Genomic DNA, 17709 nt, shown 5'->3' on the forward strand with positions numbered 1-17709 from the left:
TTATAGGTGTTCATAACCTAAATAAACTCTCACTCATGTGCACAAGGAAACATGCATATAAGGATGTTTACTAAGAATCGTTTGTAATTTAGAAAAACTGGAACTATCTTAATTGCTCATTAGGTGGGTAATGAATAGGGCTTCCCAGAAGATGCTCTGGAGTAGGAAATGGCAACCCACTCCACTATTCTAGCCTGGAAAATTCCATGGACAGAGGAGCCTGGTGGGCTGCAGTCCATGGGGTAGCAGAGTCAGATACAACTGAGCAACTGAACACAAAAGCAAAGGGTAATGAACATGTGGGTGTTTATCCACATAATGGAATAGCATACAACATTTTAAAATTAACTCTTTGTGCTTCCTGTATGAATATGCAGTGAGTGAAAAAAAGTAAGTTGTAAATAGACATACATACACATAGGGAGAGGGTGAGGATGGAGGAGAGGCTCTTTTTATACCATCACTACATATATATATATCCATAAACAATACATATATTTTTGTTTTCTATTACATATATATGTATCCATAGACAATAAACAATATATCTTATTTTTGCTTTGTTAAAACAAAATAAAATACATGTTTATGAATATATATGTATACAATAAATAACATCATTTTTTGTTTTAACAAAAATATAACATGCTTATGGATACCTACATACACAATAAACAATATATTTTTTGTTAAAACAAAAGATATATATTTATGGATACATATATATGCTTCTGGCATTAAAAACATACTGTGTAAAAAAAAAAAAATACTGTGTAAATGATATACACCAATTGCAGGATATTGGTCAATGCTGAAGAGAAAAAAAAAGATAAGGGGAAGGGATTTCACATCTAACATTTCTTTCAAAAATGGGGTAGGGCAAAGAGATGTCTGAAGCAAATATAGTGTAAGGTTAACATTCATTAAACGCATGCCTGATACATATTTTCTATATTTAAAGTTTGAAGTTTTCATAATTTAAAACTTTTAGGTTAAAAAGTGCATTAAAATACACAGCAACCAATTGCAACACGTGGTCTTTATTTGCATACTGAGTCCAAAAAACAAGCGGGAAAAAGGACACATGCACTACATTTATAAAACAATTGGAAATTTAAATAGACTGTATGTTGATGTTATGGAATTTTGGAAAATTTTTCCCAGGTGTGATAACAGTTTAAAAAAAAGAGAGCCTTATCTTTTAGAGATATATACTGAAATGTTATGCATCAGTAAATGTTTACAGATGACTTAGAATTTGCTTCAAAATAGGACAAGGTGTGTGTAGTTGGAGGGTGAGGTTGGTGGGTAGGAATCTAGATAAAACACGACTGGCCATATGTTTCTAATTTTTTGAAGTCAGGTGATGGTACATGAGTGGTTGTTATACTCCTCTGCTTAATTTTGTACATGTTTGAAATCATCCATACATTCAGGTAGACAACAAATATGTTAAGCTCAAATTTTAAATCAAAACAAATTAAGACGTCCCAGCCTCAGAGTCCATGTTAAAAGGCAGGGACAGCTTTTTAACTGTTCTGAATTCAACAACATGTAGGTCTCCAGCTGCACAGACAGGGCAGTATTTTCATGGCACCGATTTCCTCTTAAGGATGTAGAGACCAGGGACTCCTAAGTACCATGGCAATAAAACCGGAAACTGCTTCAGGACCCTACTCACATTGAAAGACTTATGCCTCTCATTTTGCTGAAAGAAGACTGAATTCATTTCTCTGCTAGGTGAATAATGCAGGAAATCAACCTAGGAATTTTAAAGCTGCATTTACTTCTTACTGGTTCAGTAGAGGGAAAAGCAGCTGTTAAAATTCTTAAGCAAACAAGATCCAGTGTTCTTCTTTAAACCAGAAGGCAGGCAGTCAGAGCAAACACACCCAAGCTAATTAGTTCTATTTAGTTCTTAATAATTATGTTATTACCAGACTTTTAAAAAATAGCACCCAATTCTTTAAAGATATACAAATGAGTGTATTTTTCTCTTGATCAACTACAAAATTATGCAATGTCAAAGAACTTACATGCCTTTTTGTGTTCTAAGAAATTGGTATTTAGTTTTCAGAGCAACATAAAATATTTTTTCTTTTTAAAATTGAAAGACTTCATAATTCTTATCTGTTCGAAACATTTCCTGAGAAACCAAACCCTGAAATATCTTTTCCAACTGCAGACTTGAATTTATGTCACTCAAGATGATTATAATTTTAAAAGTACTACATAATATATAGGAAATGTTTTGTTCAATGTAAATTTTCACACTTAGCATTCTTTTCATATTTAATGTTTGCAATCTGAGCAAAGACTACTATATTACATTTCTGGAAATTAAATACTTTTAGAAATTGTACTGTTAGAGAAGTAGATAGTCTGCAGGCAAAGGCAGGCAAAAAAAGAGGCAAAATCAGGACTTTACTAAAACAGGAATCAGATGAGAAGATACATCACTAGATAAAACCACTTTACTCCTTGGAGCCATCTCTTCCTACAGGAGATGATTTTATACATTACCTTATGCATACAAATATCATGTGGAGTTATTCTAGATGTTAATATTTGTGCTTCCTGACATGTGACCTATGACTCACACTGGGGCCTAAGAAACTAATTTCCTTTTATACTGAAGTGGCTTGCCATTTCCTACTCCAAGGTATCTTCTGGACCCAGGGATAGAACCCGTGTCTCCTGCATTAGCAGGCAGATTCTATACCACTAGTCACCCAGGAAGCCCTAATTATCTACCAGGTGACACAAATTCCCAAGTTTGCACTCAATCCTCTCCTTTTAGCCAGAGCTCTTTCTTCTGTAAACAACTCTTTCAAAGAAGGAGCCACAGAATTAACACGTAATTTAACTTCTCTTCAGTGGAATCAGTCACCAACAGCAAAGAGCAAGTAGCCTCAGCGATGCAGTGACCGATGGCTCCAGCTCCGTCCAGACCAGTAAGGGCCAGGGCACACTGCCCTCGGAAAGCCTGAAACCTCACAGAGAACTACCAAAGAGGTGAATGAACACTCTCCACAGGCAAACGCCACTTCAGAGACCTTCCAAAGAGAGCACTTTCAGGTGCGTGGCCAGGACAGGCTTCAGAGCAAAGACAGAACTGAACTGGGCCTCGCTGCCAATATTGTCGAGAGGAAGGGGTGGACTCGGGTGGAGGTATTCAGGTAGAGCTCTCCCCTATTGCAAAGGAAATGCTGGATGCTATTAAAAAAAAGAGAGAGAGAGGGCAGTTTGGTCTGGTGGAATTATGAGTTTGTGCAGGTAAATCAAAGGGGTGGGGTGGGCTAGAAGAGTAGGTTGTGAAAGGTTTTGAATGGGAGTGCTGAGAGTTCTTAACTTTGGGAGGTAATTTTGGCAGCTGCTGGTGATCAGGATCCTTCCATGGTCCCGTGTCCATAGATACACGTGGCTTCACCTGCACATGTTAGGTCTACGGCAGGGTCAAAAGGGAGCTGTCATTACCCATTTTTTGTCTGCTTGGCATAAGCCCACAGTTAGCCAGTGTCCATCCCTCTGATGGACAAAGCGTTAATTTTCTTTTTCCGTTAGTAGAGGGTGTGCCAGGCAGAAAACTGTTCTGAGCTTCTTGTCCATTCACTCTTCAGTTAACACTGAGCGCCTAATCTGTGCCCTCCCTGCACTGGGTCCAACACCAGGGAAACCCAAGTTGAACAAGACTTTGTCTAAGCACCCAAGACGTTTATAGTCCATTCAACCACTTTGAAAACTGTTTCAGTTTCTTAAGAGCTAAATAGGCACCTATTCTAGGAGGAATTCTACTCTGATTTATTTACCCAAGAGAAATGAAAACATAATTCACAAAAAGCCTTGTACAAGACTATTTACAGCAGCTTTATTCAAAAGTGCCAAAAACTAGAAATAAGCCAGGTATCCATCCACAGAAGACTGGATAAGTAATTGTGATAAAATCATCTAAGCAAGATTCCTCAGTAATAGAAAAGAACCAACTATAGACTCATGCAACAGCATGGATGCATCTCAAAAACAGTATGTTGAGAAAAAAAGAAAAACCTAGACACATAAAGGCACATAGTATTTGATTCCATTTCATTCTAGAATAAGCAAAGTTAACCTGCGTTTGATGGAAAGCAGATGAGTAGCTGCTTCTGGGAGGGAGGGTTGGTTGGTAAGAATAAAGGAGCTTTCTAGGATGATGGCGGTATTCTGTGCCTTGACATTCTTTCCACAAAAATGAATAATAGAGTTAATATCAGAGCATTTGATGTAAGTAAATGTCTCAAACAAACAATATACAGCAACTTAGAGTCCACAGGGAAAACAAGTGACACAATATGGTGGAAAGCAATACAAAGATCTATTGGACACTACAGAATCGCCAAGAGCGCTCCTAACCCAGATTGGGAAGGTCTGGATAGACATTCGGGAAAAAGTGATCCTGGAGCTGGGTGTTGAAAGATGAACAAGAGTTTACCAGGTTGGGAATGAAGGGTGGAGGAGAGGATATTCCTGACAGAGGAAATAGATATACAAAAGCAGGGGGGCCTTTCACGTAAATGGAGGAACTTCCTACGGCTGGACCACAGAGGGGAAGGACACAGCAGCATGCGATAAGACTGGGACGTCAGAGTCAGATCAGGCCTTCAGGCCCAAACACATAACCTCCCATGCTTCATCGGCGATGACTAATTTCAGCACGTGGTATGTTTGAATAAGTCCAAGAAAGGTGACCCAAAAAAGACCTAAGTGCTGGACACGAGCCCTTATCCACAGGCCCAAATGCTTGCCTCGGGGCTAAACAAAGCTACATCTTATACTCATTGTGCTGAATTTGGAATTCAAAAGACAGCCCACGTGGTAAATCATGTCGGGATATGTTGTTTGGATTTCAGTTGTTCCTACGGGAAAAAAATGAAGGGTGTGATAAGTACATTGAGTTTATTTCAACACCCACTTACATCACTGTTTTTTGTTTGGTTTTGTTTTTTTTTTCCCTAGTATATTTTAAGAAATAGTAGGCCTGCAAGATTCTGGACTGGAGAAGAGGATGTTGTGGTTAAATAGGTTTGGGAAGTGCCACTTTTGGAGATTCACAGTACACATGAGCACAATGAAAGTTTTGAAGAAGTTGTTTAGTCTCCAAACCACCACTTCCCAGTATCATCTGATTATGGGAACTTTCTATGGAACATTTTTTGAGAAGTGTCTGTTTAGATAAGACTCAAATGAGACATAATATGTCCTTCAGGTCCCCAGAGCAGCTGTTTTGGAAGCAACCTAGTGGCTGAAATGACTGATCGTTCTTCCGAAAGATTTATTCTTCTTTTAACACAAGATAAAAGAGTTAACAGTGACAATAACTGTGTCTACTGAAAATAACTTTACTGAGAACTTCCAAAGTGCTCAGAATTCTATATGTTTATAAAATCCTCCTACAAAGCAGATAGTATCAGAAGTCCAATTTAATAGATGAGGACACTGAGACAGACCGAGTTTAAACACTTAGGTTTTCACAGGTGGTAAATGACAGAGCTGGAATCTGACCCAGGCCTGCTATCTTCACCACTCTGCCACTCAGTCATCCCCATTGTTCCGTATTAATCAAGTTTATTCCTTCATGTATTCACTTCTTAATCATTCATTTATTCATTCATTCAAACCCCTCATTTAACAGTGAAGTACCAGAAAACCTTACGTTCATCACATTGGAAGAGTATCATTTTAGTCTAGTTTTTGCTGAAATTGGTTTAGGAAGTGGGAGAAGGAAGATTCTTTATCTTTTCATCTCTGAATGACAGACAACTACACATCACCTACTCTCCTGACATGAACGTATGTCTCGTCTTGATCATTCTGGTCAAAAATGATATTGCTAGACACGTTTCCACCCTAGCATTTTTTTTCTGGGTTCAGGTTACATCAATCATTTAATTAAGTCCTTCATGAAATACATTTTCTGAAATTTTCTTGAACACATTCTCAAAGTTAGCCAATAATCTAAAAAAAACCAAAAACAATCATCTCTAAAAACTATCCACCATTTCTATGTCTTAATATCTATATCTCTTATCTGAAGAGGAAATATTTTAATTTGAAGATGAAATAGTTCATCTCACTGGCAGTAGTATGTGTGAAAACTCTTCCATAGTCTCATTAGGAGCAACACTAACTTCTTTGAGTAGGATGACTTTAACATGATTTTTCCAAGTACTTCACTTACACAGTTAAGATTTAAGCTTTTCTCTCATGTCCATACCCAGCCCAGAGCACAGGAAGCTCATTAAAGACAAATGCAGTACCTGATCTTTCACAATGCTTTAGCTTGGGCTGCTTGTTCAGCATAAAATAACTACATTTTTTTTTTTTTAATCTTTGCAGGTAGTTGAGTGGAACACCCTAAAAGGCAGCCAAACACGCCTTCTCCCTTGCAGTCCTGCTGCATTCTCCTTTCAAGAGGGATGGGATTCAGTTCACAATCCTTGGGGACACATCAGTGTGTGACTGTACTTCCTCACCCTGGAGCCCAGATGCAGGACAGGGCCTCATGACTACACACTGACCAACAGACCATCACATTTTGGCCCAAATGGTCCTTATGCTTTCTCCTTCCAATTCACGTGCCAGTGAAAAGCAGTCTGCACATGTAAAACTTTGTGGGTATATTTTAGAGCTCATGCTAAACAGAAGCATCAAGCACCTAAAAATACAATATGAGCTCTGCTTTGTGTATAATCTATCATGCCAATCTGGATACATTTACAAGTAATCAAAAATAGGATGACTTTTTTTGGTAGGAATAAATTCATCAAGAGTCAGAAGTTGAATGTACTCACTGGAAGTGATATAGCTCTAAAAGGCTTTAGCTTCTTAAAAGAAAGTCCCATTTTAATCAGATGGAATATACATTAAGAATTACACATTCCATATTCTTGTTCTAAGAACATCCCCAAAACAAAGCCATATGGAAACAAGTCAAGAAAACACAACCTACATCTACCCAAGAGTTTAGGCTTATATAATTTTAAGAATATTTAATGGCTCCATATTTACTATACTAAAATAAGAAAAAAGATTCAGCATAGCCCAACTGCAAGGGTGCGTCTGAAACGACAAGAATACAAGCCTAAGATCCTAAACACCCAGATTCCAGAAGTTTTTGGCAAAGCCAAGCATGTGAAGTCTCTTTCTCCTTGACTTCTAATATCTCACCATCCCATCTTCTGCCATCTGCCTCTAGCAAATGTCAGTGTATCCCCAGGATGGAAACATGCTTCCTTTCTGAATCATCCCCTAAAATACTCTGAAAAATACGACCTACTGCAATTGAGCATGATTGCCCAGCATTCAGGGAAAATAACCAAAGCCAGTTTTCTCCAAGCAATCCAGAAGAACCAGTACTGTAGAGCAATTGTCCTGCAATAATTGTGTTTTGTTCTATTAAAAAAAAAAAGAAAAAAAGAATCCCACCCATCTAAATGACTGGTGTCTAAACTGAACCCTTAGAGACTCCTAAACTGACAGCCCAAACCGTCTTTGAGAAATAGCAATCAAAATTCAGAACCTACAAGGGAGTACCGAGGCTTCTGAGGATGTGTTAGAAAACAGAGCATTAAAATCACCTCCTGATTTGGAGTTCCGCAGGGAGAGGACTCGGAGCACGCAGTTCCTCTTTTTTGTTGCTGGTGGATTTATGAGCCTCTTAGAGCGCAAGGCCCTTATTGCAGTGTTACGACATTCTGTGTGATTAATTGATTGCAAATCACTGCACAGGGTGCCAAGATCACTGGTAGGAAGCAGGTCATTAAATAAAATTAAAGCTTGCCAATGTTTTGCTTATAAATGCTTCTTCCAATGCCTTACAGCAACAGCACCAGTCCTTACAAAAGGACCTCAATTCACCTGAGCAGTAGAGTCTCCTGTATTTTTTGGCAGATGACTCAAATATTCTATACTTAATCCAAACATTCAGCATGTTATGTTTTAGGAAGAAAAGGCTGTAGTGTATAATGGAATTTGCACAAAGAGAACTATGGAAAAGAGAGATATGGAAGAGTCACCATGAAAATAATTAAATTTGCACAGTCTCACTGTGAAATTATTTAGCAAAAAGGCTCAGAGTCCTATCCTGCAGAACTGGGAACCTCTGCAAGACCACAGTTTTCCTTAGGTAAGCCTTCAAACCAAGCATTAACATTTCAAACTAAATTGAATTAATATCTCGCTTAGAATGAGAACGGGTACCCTGGCCCCTTCTGTAAATAAACTCTACAGTGATTTACCATGGCAAATCAACATCTCCACAGATTAAAACCCAGCCCTTGGCTTATTTATCATCTGGCTCAAAGTCTGAGCAGAACAACAGGACAAGACTTCGCCCCCTCAGTCAGCTGTTTCTAGAAACCGACTAGCTGAGAACACATAAGTGCCTTTCCATCAGTCTGGGGCAGAGCAAATGGATACACTTCTTAAGATGCGACCACATTTAATTTTAAGATTGCTATAATAAATATGTGATCTTTCAGGCAATATTTTAAGACTGACGAGCAGAAGGTGGCGCTAGGGAAACTGGTTCACATTCTAGGAGTGTACTTAACGAAACAAACACTAATAGTTTTGCCTAGGGAGATACACTGGACTGTTAAACAGGATTTAGCAGAAGAAAAAAGGGTTTAAGAAAGTGTTTCATTGATGCTGAGCTAGCTGCCCATGTTTAATTTACTGGTATTTGAGCTACTTTATGGTTAAAAATAAACACCCCAGCACAAAGAGTGGGACACAACTGAGCAATCAAACTAAACTGAACAGTGAACAGATAGGCTGACTAATTGTTACTGATGTAACAATTCAATGCTAAATTGTTTACATGCCGTCTTTCTAAAATGACAGGGATGAATTCAGTTCCACTTGTTTAGAATAAATTAAGGCATTTATGGAGAAGACGTTTTAACTTTTTGAGCTTTCATTTGCTACACATGTTCATCTGGGGCTATATGTACAATATTCTAAAAGGAAAAATAACTCATAAAAAGATGTTCTCCAGAGTTGAACAAAGAGTACCTATATCAAACTCAAAAGTGAGACTATACATTTGAAGACAAATTTATTTCAACATTAATGAAGAAAAAAAGTTGTTGTTCAGTAGCTCAGTTGTGTCCAAATCTTTGCAAACCCCTAGCCAGGCTTCGCTTTCCTTCACCATGTCCCGGAGTTGGTATTAGTTAAAGTCTGCTACCTAACGTCCAGCAAAGTATTTAAGGCAAGCAATCGTATAGTTATTCTGACATTTTAAGAATGCCATCTCACATACACCCATCTGACAAAAGTTTTCAAACTCAATCCAGGTAGCTATCCTGAAGCACTTGTCTGGTCCATCTGTATTAACTACCATCACACCTCACACATCAGCTGTCTTCCCTCAACATCTCTCAATGCCTCAGTCAAGCCAAACGTTGCTTTCATTTCTGCTAACGAGTGTGGATCTTGACTCCTTCATTCATGTCGTATATATTTATCAAATGTTCATTATATGCCAAAGACTGTGCTTGGTGCGTGTGATGGAGCAATTAACAAGGAGATACATGGAGTTCCCCACTCCCTTGAAACTTATTCTATAGCGGGGCAGGCAGTCCTTACATAAATGATTACACATGTCATTAATTCAAATTATGAGAAGTACTAACAAGAGGTGCTTCCTGGTGATTCTGAGCCTTGACTTTTTCTCAGTTTATCCAGGACTAACAACAACAAATCAATTCAGGATAGCTGAACTCAAAAAGAAATTAAGGTCATAAACCAGAGCACAATTTTTAAATTTAAAGGGGAAAATGATTTAAACCATAATATTCCTATTGGGCATTCTTAACATTTTCTTTCTGGGAGGAAAGCCTATTCAGGGAACTCAATTATTACTAGAAGTTCTCCTGGGCATATATTGATGTAATGCAACCATTTATATAATGCAGCCAATGAGGGTTGCGTGTTCTGTAGATATGGAAGCTCTACATCCCAAATTGAGATGTTCAGTCTTGTTGCCAAAACCTCTCTTACATTTGGTTTTGAAAACATGGTTGACTGATGTAACTTCTTTCTCTACAGAGAGGAACAAAGGAAAACAAAATGCTGTGACTTTTCCCTAAGACAGTTCTGGTAATAAACTAACAAACACTTCTTCTTAGGCCAATATGGAAGAGCAGCTAACCCTTTCTAGCCTATTATATTTCCATTCTGACTAAAAAAGTCCCCAATTTACATTTTTTAAAAATTGCATTTGAAACTACTGGCTTCCTAATGTCATTCCAGAAAGTAAAAGTGTTAGTTGCTCAGCTGTATCCGTATCCAACTCTTTGTGACCCCATGGACTGTACCCTGCCAGGCTCCTCTGTCCATCGAATTCTCCAGGCAAGAATACTGGAGTTGGTAGCCGTTCCCTTCTTCAAGGATATCTTCCTGATCCGGGATCGAACCCAGGTCTCCTGTATTGCAAGCAGATCCTTTACGTCTGAGCCCCCATGAGACACTTTGATTTCTATCAGCAGCTACCTCTGAACCACAATTACAGCAAATTCTTTCTGCCTGGTGGGATAAAGCTGAAGTTCACTGGACCCAGAACATGCTTGGCACTTTTTTTTAAGTTCTGCTAACAGTTCCTCTCTTTTGTACAGATGAGGAATTAAGGCTTAGGAATCACCCAGCAGGCATAGAAGCCTGAGTTAGCATTTGAACTGGGGTTCTTCAACATCAAGCCCAGCACTGAGGTTGGCAGTGCAGGGAAAGCTAACAGGATGGCTGCTTCAGAACCACCTAAGAACATTAGAAACACAGATCTGCAGGCCCATCCAAGTCCCACCAAATCAGAATGTCTGAGCAGGGGAATGCACTCCTTCGGTTTATTGCTCTCTCACAGAAACTGAGGTGCCCAGCCAATCACAGTAACCATGGTTCTATTAGCCAATCCCACCTGCGGCATCTCACTTCTCATGAGCCTCATAGTTAGAGCGAGGCCCTCCTCAACACCATCACAGGATTTAAGGAGTTGGAGGTGGGGGAAAGTCTCTCTGGGTTTCAATCCATTGGCCTTAATTCCATCCAGTACACTCAACCCCATTTTCCTAAATTCATCTGCTCACAGTTACTGAATGAATAGAAAGTGAAAAAGAAAAGTTGTCTTCTTTGAAAAACAGAGACAGCAGCCACCAACACACAAGGGTTTTGTAAAGGACACATGAGATCATGAATTCAACTGTGTTTTTGAATGCCATGAAGTGCCATATAAGATTACATTACTAATTTCAATCCAGGAGGAATATAACCTCCTGAATTTAAGTGAAAACAAAAAAACACGTTAGACCATCTATTTTTACAAATAAAGTTTTACTAGAACACAGTTTATCTCATTCTTAATGTATTTTCTATGACTGATTTTGAGCTACAGAAGCAGAGTTGACTATATGCAACAAAGACCAACGACCTGAAAAGACCCAAGCATTCACTATGTGGTCCTGTAAGGCAACGTCTGCCACCCACACTGAACCAGATGGTCACATTTTTCTTAGGTAAACACAAAACATCAGTCCTTAGTGGAACATCCAACGTTTTAAGTAAGCCCTAAAAATGGAATTTTCATGGTTGGATGGATAGGGATGAGGGAGAAGACAGTCCCCAGATCGGGATTTGTGAAAAGTGTGATGCTGTCTCCACCCAGTTTGGATCACTGTCCCAGGAGTCACAGACAGGCGCACGCCTTATCCTGCAGGCCGGTTTGGCACAAAATTAGTTACAAACTTTCCTTCCAAACCCAACCCTTAATCACTTTGAGAATAAAGCCACACTGGACTACAGAGGTCAAATATGCAAGCCATAGACCACAAACTTGTGTCTGCACATATATGTGTGTATGTAGATGTATGTGGGGAGTGCTTTTATTTCAGCTAAAGGATGACCCAAGTTTAGGCCTAACCCCCGGAATCCTTCACTCAGAGTAGGCTCCCACTTCAGCAGCTGGTTCAAACCACCCTGGAGCCTCGGTAGGGAAGAACACACAGCCCCCTGGCTGGCTGGCTGCCTAGGAACTCGCCCGCCTGCCGCGTGCTGGGCTCTGCTCACTAGGGTGGGATGGCTCTGGCCCAGATGGCTCACGCAGCCAACCTGCCCCCAGAGAACCATGCAATCAGGAAGTTGGCAGCCAGCACCCGCAGCTCACCGGGCTCTACAAGCAAATGGCGTGTTTCCCTTTCCTGGTACAAAATCCACAGAAGGTGAAAGTCAACCACCTCCACCCATCAGTGAGAAAGATTAAAATTAAGCCTTTGAGCCCAGTTGTTTATACTCTTGTCATGACGTGGATGACCGAGAGCAAGCAGTATTATGGTTTCCCTTAAAATGTTAACCAAAGTGATAGCCAAGACTCTAGAAAAATAGATAAAGAGTTGATCAATAATTTCCCAGTTTTGACCTCTACGAACTCCCATAGATATAGCTGGATAATAATTTCATGCCATATGAAAATTCTCAACCCTTCAGATTTGGTTTTATTTAAGCAATTCAAAATAAAGGCATCTGATATTCTCTCCCAATCATAGAGAGAGTTCAAAATTCCCAAAGCTATTTAATTAAGGTCTAGGTTTGGAAAAATATCCTAATGAATCTATAGACATCTTTTGCCCTAATTTCTGTGTTGAAGGAAATAGCAACCCACTCCAGTATTCTTGCCTGGAGAATCCCAGGGGCAGAGGAGTCTGGTGGGCTACAGTCCACAGGGTCACAAAGAGTCAGACACGAATGAGCAACACTTTCACATTCACTGTGTTGACAGAGTGACCTATATCTATAGATATAAAGAATATAGATATTTATCACAATTTTATTGTTTTGCATTTTTAAAAATTTCTCTAACCAAGTGTTTTTTTTTTTTTTTTTTTAAGTTTCAAACTGTAGTTAAATTACAATTCAACTTTGGTATTTTTTTTTTTTTAATTAAAGCTTTCATGGCACCTAAAAACAGCAAAGAGAAAATAATAATTTATCCTGTGTTAAAGGCAGAATTGTGTCCCCCCTCCACAAATTCAGATATTGAAGTCCTAACCCCCAATGCCTCAAAATACATTTGAAGATAGAGCCTTCAAAGAAGTAAATGAGTGAGGTCACTAATGTGTGCCCTGATCCAACATGGCTGACATCCTTTGAGATGAAATTTGAACACAGATTTGCACAGAGGGAAGACTGTGTGAAGGCAGGGAGAAGACAGCCCTCTATAAGCCAAGAGAGGCCTTGGAAAAACAAATCCTGCCAACACCTTGATCTTGGACTTCCAGCCTCCAGAAGTGCAAGGAAAGAAACTTCTCTCTGAGCTACCCAATCTGTGGTACTTTATTATGTCAGCTCTAGAAACTAATACATCCACCTTTTCAAATACCTCTTTGTCATTGAAGTTTATACTATCTAATGCCAGGTTCAGGCTTACGGGAAATTGCCTGTAGGTCCTTAGCAAAAGCTTCTTTTCACACAGAATACACAAATAAGGTACCCATTTCTGAGTTATAGAATATTTATTAAATGTTAGAAATTATCACCTACTCACTTCTTAAAGACTATTAAATACTAACTAGAGTGTAGCTTTTATTTGGAAATTTTCTATTATATTTCCATATGTCAAAAAAAAAGTCACTGAAAGTTTAACACAGCTGTGTTTAAAAAAAAAAAATATGACAACACTGCCAAGACGAAATATTCTAAATACAATGCTTTGAATCTGAAAATATTTTGATGGGCACTAAATTCTAACATGTAGTAAGGGGAACTCTCTTCTGGAATTCAAACTTAATAAAGTTATTCTTTTTCCAATGTCAACTATGTGACTAATGCATGAAATCTGGTTCTCAATTTAAATTTTATCATATACATTATGGAAAAATTATGATTTGCTGAAAAGGAATTTTTAGGTAACCTGCAAATATTGAGGTACAGATAAAAATATAACTGAAAGGAGAGACTAAGAATATTTCAGATTAATTATCATACCATATTTTCTCTGCTGATTAATGGAAAAGTCAAATATAAACTATGGGCTTCCCAGGTGGCTCAGTGGTAAAGAATCTGCCTGCCAATGCAGGCGCTGCAGGAGACGTGGGTTTGATCCCTGGGTCAGGAAGAGCCCCTGGAGGAGGAAACGGCAACCCACTCCAGGATTCCTGCTTGGGAAATCTCCTGGAGAGAGGAGCCTGGTGGGCTACAGTCCATTGGGTTGCAAAGAGTGGGAACAACTTAGTGACTAAACAACAACCAACAACAAATATAAACTAACAGAGACACTGAGTAAATAGTTTTGGAATTCTAAAACTGAGTGAGAAAAAAGGCACAGAAAGAAGGTAGGTTCTGCTGATTTTTGCCTTTAAGAAGAGTAATACAGTTGAGCATTTCATGGGGCCATTTATATAGCAGTTGTCCTACGGGGACTACATTGTTTAAAGAAATTCAAATTTTCTGGAGTCTTGGCTAGTGTCCCTCAGAACAGTGCAGATTAAGTTCATAAACCAAGCATCTCTTCCACTATAAATAAAATCAAATACCAATTTGAATTTAATGTTCAAACATCAAGAATCTTGTTCATGAGACAACTCCCAAAACTGGAAAGTAATGTTCTTTATAAAGTATTACCTTAAAAAATGTTTACAAGTAACACAGGGCTATTGTTAGGGAACACTGGAGACACAAATAATCCTTAAGAAAATGTGTCTGATAGGGGAAAATGTGTCTGATAGGGAAAAATGTGAAGCTAAAGGGTATTTATGAAATCTGAAAATCCTCAGAACTCATGCAAGCATTGACCACCACAATTCAAATGATTTAGAAATATTTTCCAAATGGTAATATTAAAAAAAAAGAAGGAAGGAACGAAAGCAACGACAACCACAAAGAACTAGGCCTTCAACATCAATATCCTGCCAAGACATTACAACAGGATTTATTCTAGTTCTACTCCAACTTCTTTTAAAAGGAGAATTTAAAACAGCACTCCAGAAATTAGCAACATACAATGTAACAGCTCAGTGCATGGGCTCCTGAGCCAGTCTTCCCAGTTCATCTCCGGCTCTGCTATTTACTAGCTATTGGCCTTGGGCAAGTCACTGAACTCTCTGTGCCTCCGTTTCCCCCCTCAAATGGAGACAATAACAGAATCATCTCAGTGGATGGTTGCTAGTACTAAATTGATTTCTCCACATAAAACCTTAGCACAGTGCTCGAGATTTGGTTAAGTGTCCTGGAACTGTCAGTGGTGGTGGGAATGATGGAGATACTGAAAAATCAGTGACAGCCAGGACACAAAGAGCACAGTGAAATGTCTGATGAGGTTGGCTTGAGCAGCCAAAATGAAAATTCCAATCTGGGCGATAGCTAAACATGTTCAGGAACTCTATTTACACTCAATTTTTTCCCACTAGGTTTACTGGCCCCCAAATTCACATTTCCATTGATCTGAGCTGCTCTCTTAGGCACCCAACACAAGACCAGACCAAAGAGCAAATGATTCTTTAGAGAGCTGCCTGAAAATAGCCCACTGATGAAATCAAACCATAGTTAAATGCACATTTAACAAAAACACCAGCCAAGAACATGAGAGGCAGATTCTGTTAGTGAGAGCAGTGGTCCCTGATGGCTATTCCCCCCAGGCTAGAGCAGCAAAATGTGAAAGCAGGGCACGCCGACACAGCTCTGTCCTGGATCCTAGCACATGCACGGGCCCCTCTCCACCAGCACAGCCCAGGCTGATTTCTTCCAGCTTCCCCCTGCCGCCCCACTTCCCCCTTCCTGCCCCCCTCCAAAGGCATACAAGGAAAACCCAGAAAAAGTCTAGTGAAGACCACCATCAGCGGCTTATTTTGAGCTACTTTCGATTCTGAGAACCGTGAAAGCTCTGGAATGGCTCGAACAATTTTATCTGGCCCTGACAACCCTCTTAAGAGTATCTATCCAATTTTCATTCCACTTGCCTATCACCTCCTCCTAATCTCTTACTTTATTCTCTCTCCTCCAGAAACTGCTTATCATGCTTAAGTAAACCAACATAAATACAGTTTTTTGACTAGTTGCAAAACTCCAATGCTTAACAGCCCACACTGCATTTCTGATCTAATCCTTCCTGCACACACCAGGATGCTCCCGAGAGAGGAAGGCCAGAGTTGATTTTGCTCTCTTCTATCAATGTCCTTAGTGTCCCTGGCCTATACCGGACACAGTATCTGAAGCAGAAGCACATTTTCTCAGCATTTTCCTTGGCTATATTTAACTCCTTACATGGGGAGACACTGGGTTTTGTATATAATCACTGTTTATTTCCTTAGTACATGTTCTATCTTCTGCAAGCAGGCAGCCAAATGTTTAAAAGCTTTCTACTTTAAAGCACAACTCAACAGAAAAAGATGGGAGATACAGAAAAAGTAGGAATACTTATTTCAAACAAAAGCAGAATGTGGTTTAACTCAAACTGAGTTTCTGAATTATCCCAAAGCTGGCATGCAAAACCACACTGCCAACACAGAAAGCATTGCAAATAGCAACTTAATGAACGCACACAGCAAAGCAACATGTACCAGGAGAAGGCATTCTGCAGTGTGGTCTCTACAGTGTTAGAGCTGCAAGATAGTATATCCAAGGGGTTACATTTTCTACATTCGGCCTGTATTTTAGATCTCAATTCACTATTCCATTTTTTTCCCTTTTTTATTTAAAGAATATTTGCAATGATAAAGAACTACTTCATTCTCTTAGATGTTGACAAGAAATGTTACAGCAGTGACCGAATAATGTAAAGAATTACCCACTGCAAAGAATTAACATAATTTGGGTTAGTAATAGACCTACTTTCAGACAGTGTCAGAATTATTACTCCCTAATTCAGAGAAGCTGGACACATTCAAACCTTTTTGTTGCTGACAAATTGTCCTCCAGACAAGCTAAGCACATCTATGAAGCAAGGGAACCAATCTCTGTCCAGTTTTGAAGGCCCCTGTACCACTGCTTGTTTCAGGTTTCTGAAACATTTTGCTGTTGGTGATTTATTTCCCATCCATGTGGCCGGCCATTTGTTTATTCTATTGCATGCCATCTGTTTTTCGGTAGAGAGGTTTCAAGTTCTTCTCATTCCCTACCTCATATCCCATGGAAAACAATTTATAATAGACATAGATTTAAATCATTTGGATTCACGTGGAGCCGGTAACTCGAGCTGCCTTTCATTTATATGTGACAAATGTTTCAATGGGATTAGCAAATTGTGTTATTACGAGGTACTTAAGGAGACACAACACCTTTTAAAAAAAAAATGACAGATGATGTTAACAATTTCATTTGGGGTGTTGAACAGCAGTACAGAAGACTTCACTAAAGTTGTAGGAAATTGCCCCAAGAGACAATAAAGCCCTACCACAAATCCTGTCCCTGTCTTTCCTTTCTGAGAGTCTGCAAGGATGTGCATCAGGACGTGGTCAGGTCTACAGTGAAGAATAAACATCAAGCTGCTTCACTTTTCAGGGGAAAGTTATCATTTAACCCACAGACGTGATAACCCTGTCTGCTTCTCACACTCCGGTGACATCCTCCAAGCCCTCCACCCTGCTCTAGCTTGTCTCGATGCTCACAAGCGATGGACCCCAGACTTCCCCAAAGAAAAGTGGATGCCACGAACTCCAGCTCAGCAGCACCAGTTTCTCCCCATTCTAG

General features: G+C 39.3%; 1 protein-coding gene across 9 annotated transcripts in view; it reads right to left on the reverse strand.

Moving 5' to 3' along the window:
* The window catches only part of ARHGEF28 (Rho guanine nucleotide exchange factor 28), a 323435-nt gene that overhangs the window by 16230 nt on the left and 289496 nt on the right, over positions 1-17709 (reverse strand). The gene's annotated exons all lie outside the window — the stretch shown is intronic.

This window comes from Dama dama, chromosome 25 (assembly GCF_033118175.1).
Source record: "Dama dama isolate Ldn47 chromosome 25, ASM3311817v1, whole genome shotgun sequence".
Lineage (NCBI taxonomy): Eukaryota > Metazoa > Chordata > Mammalia > Artiodactyla > Cervidae > Dama > Dama dama.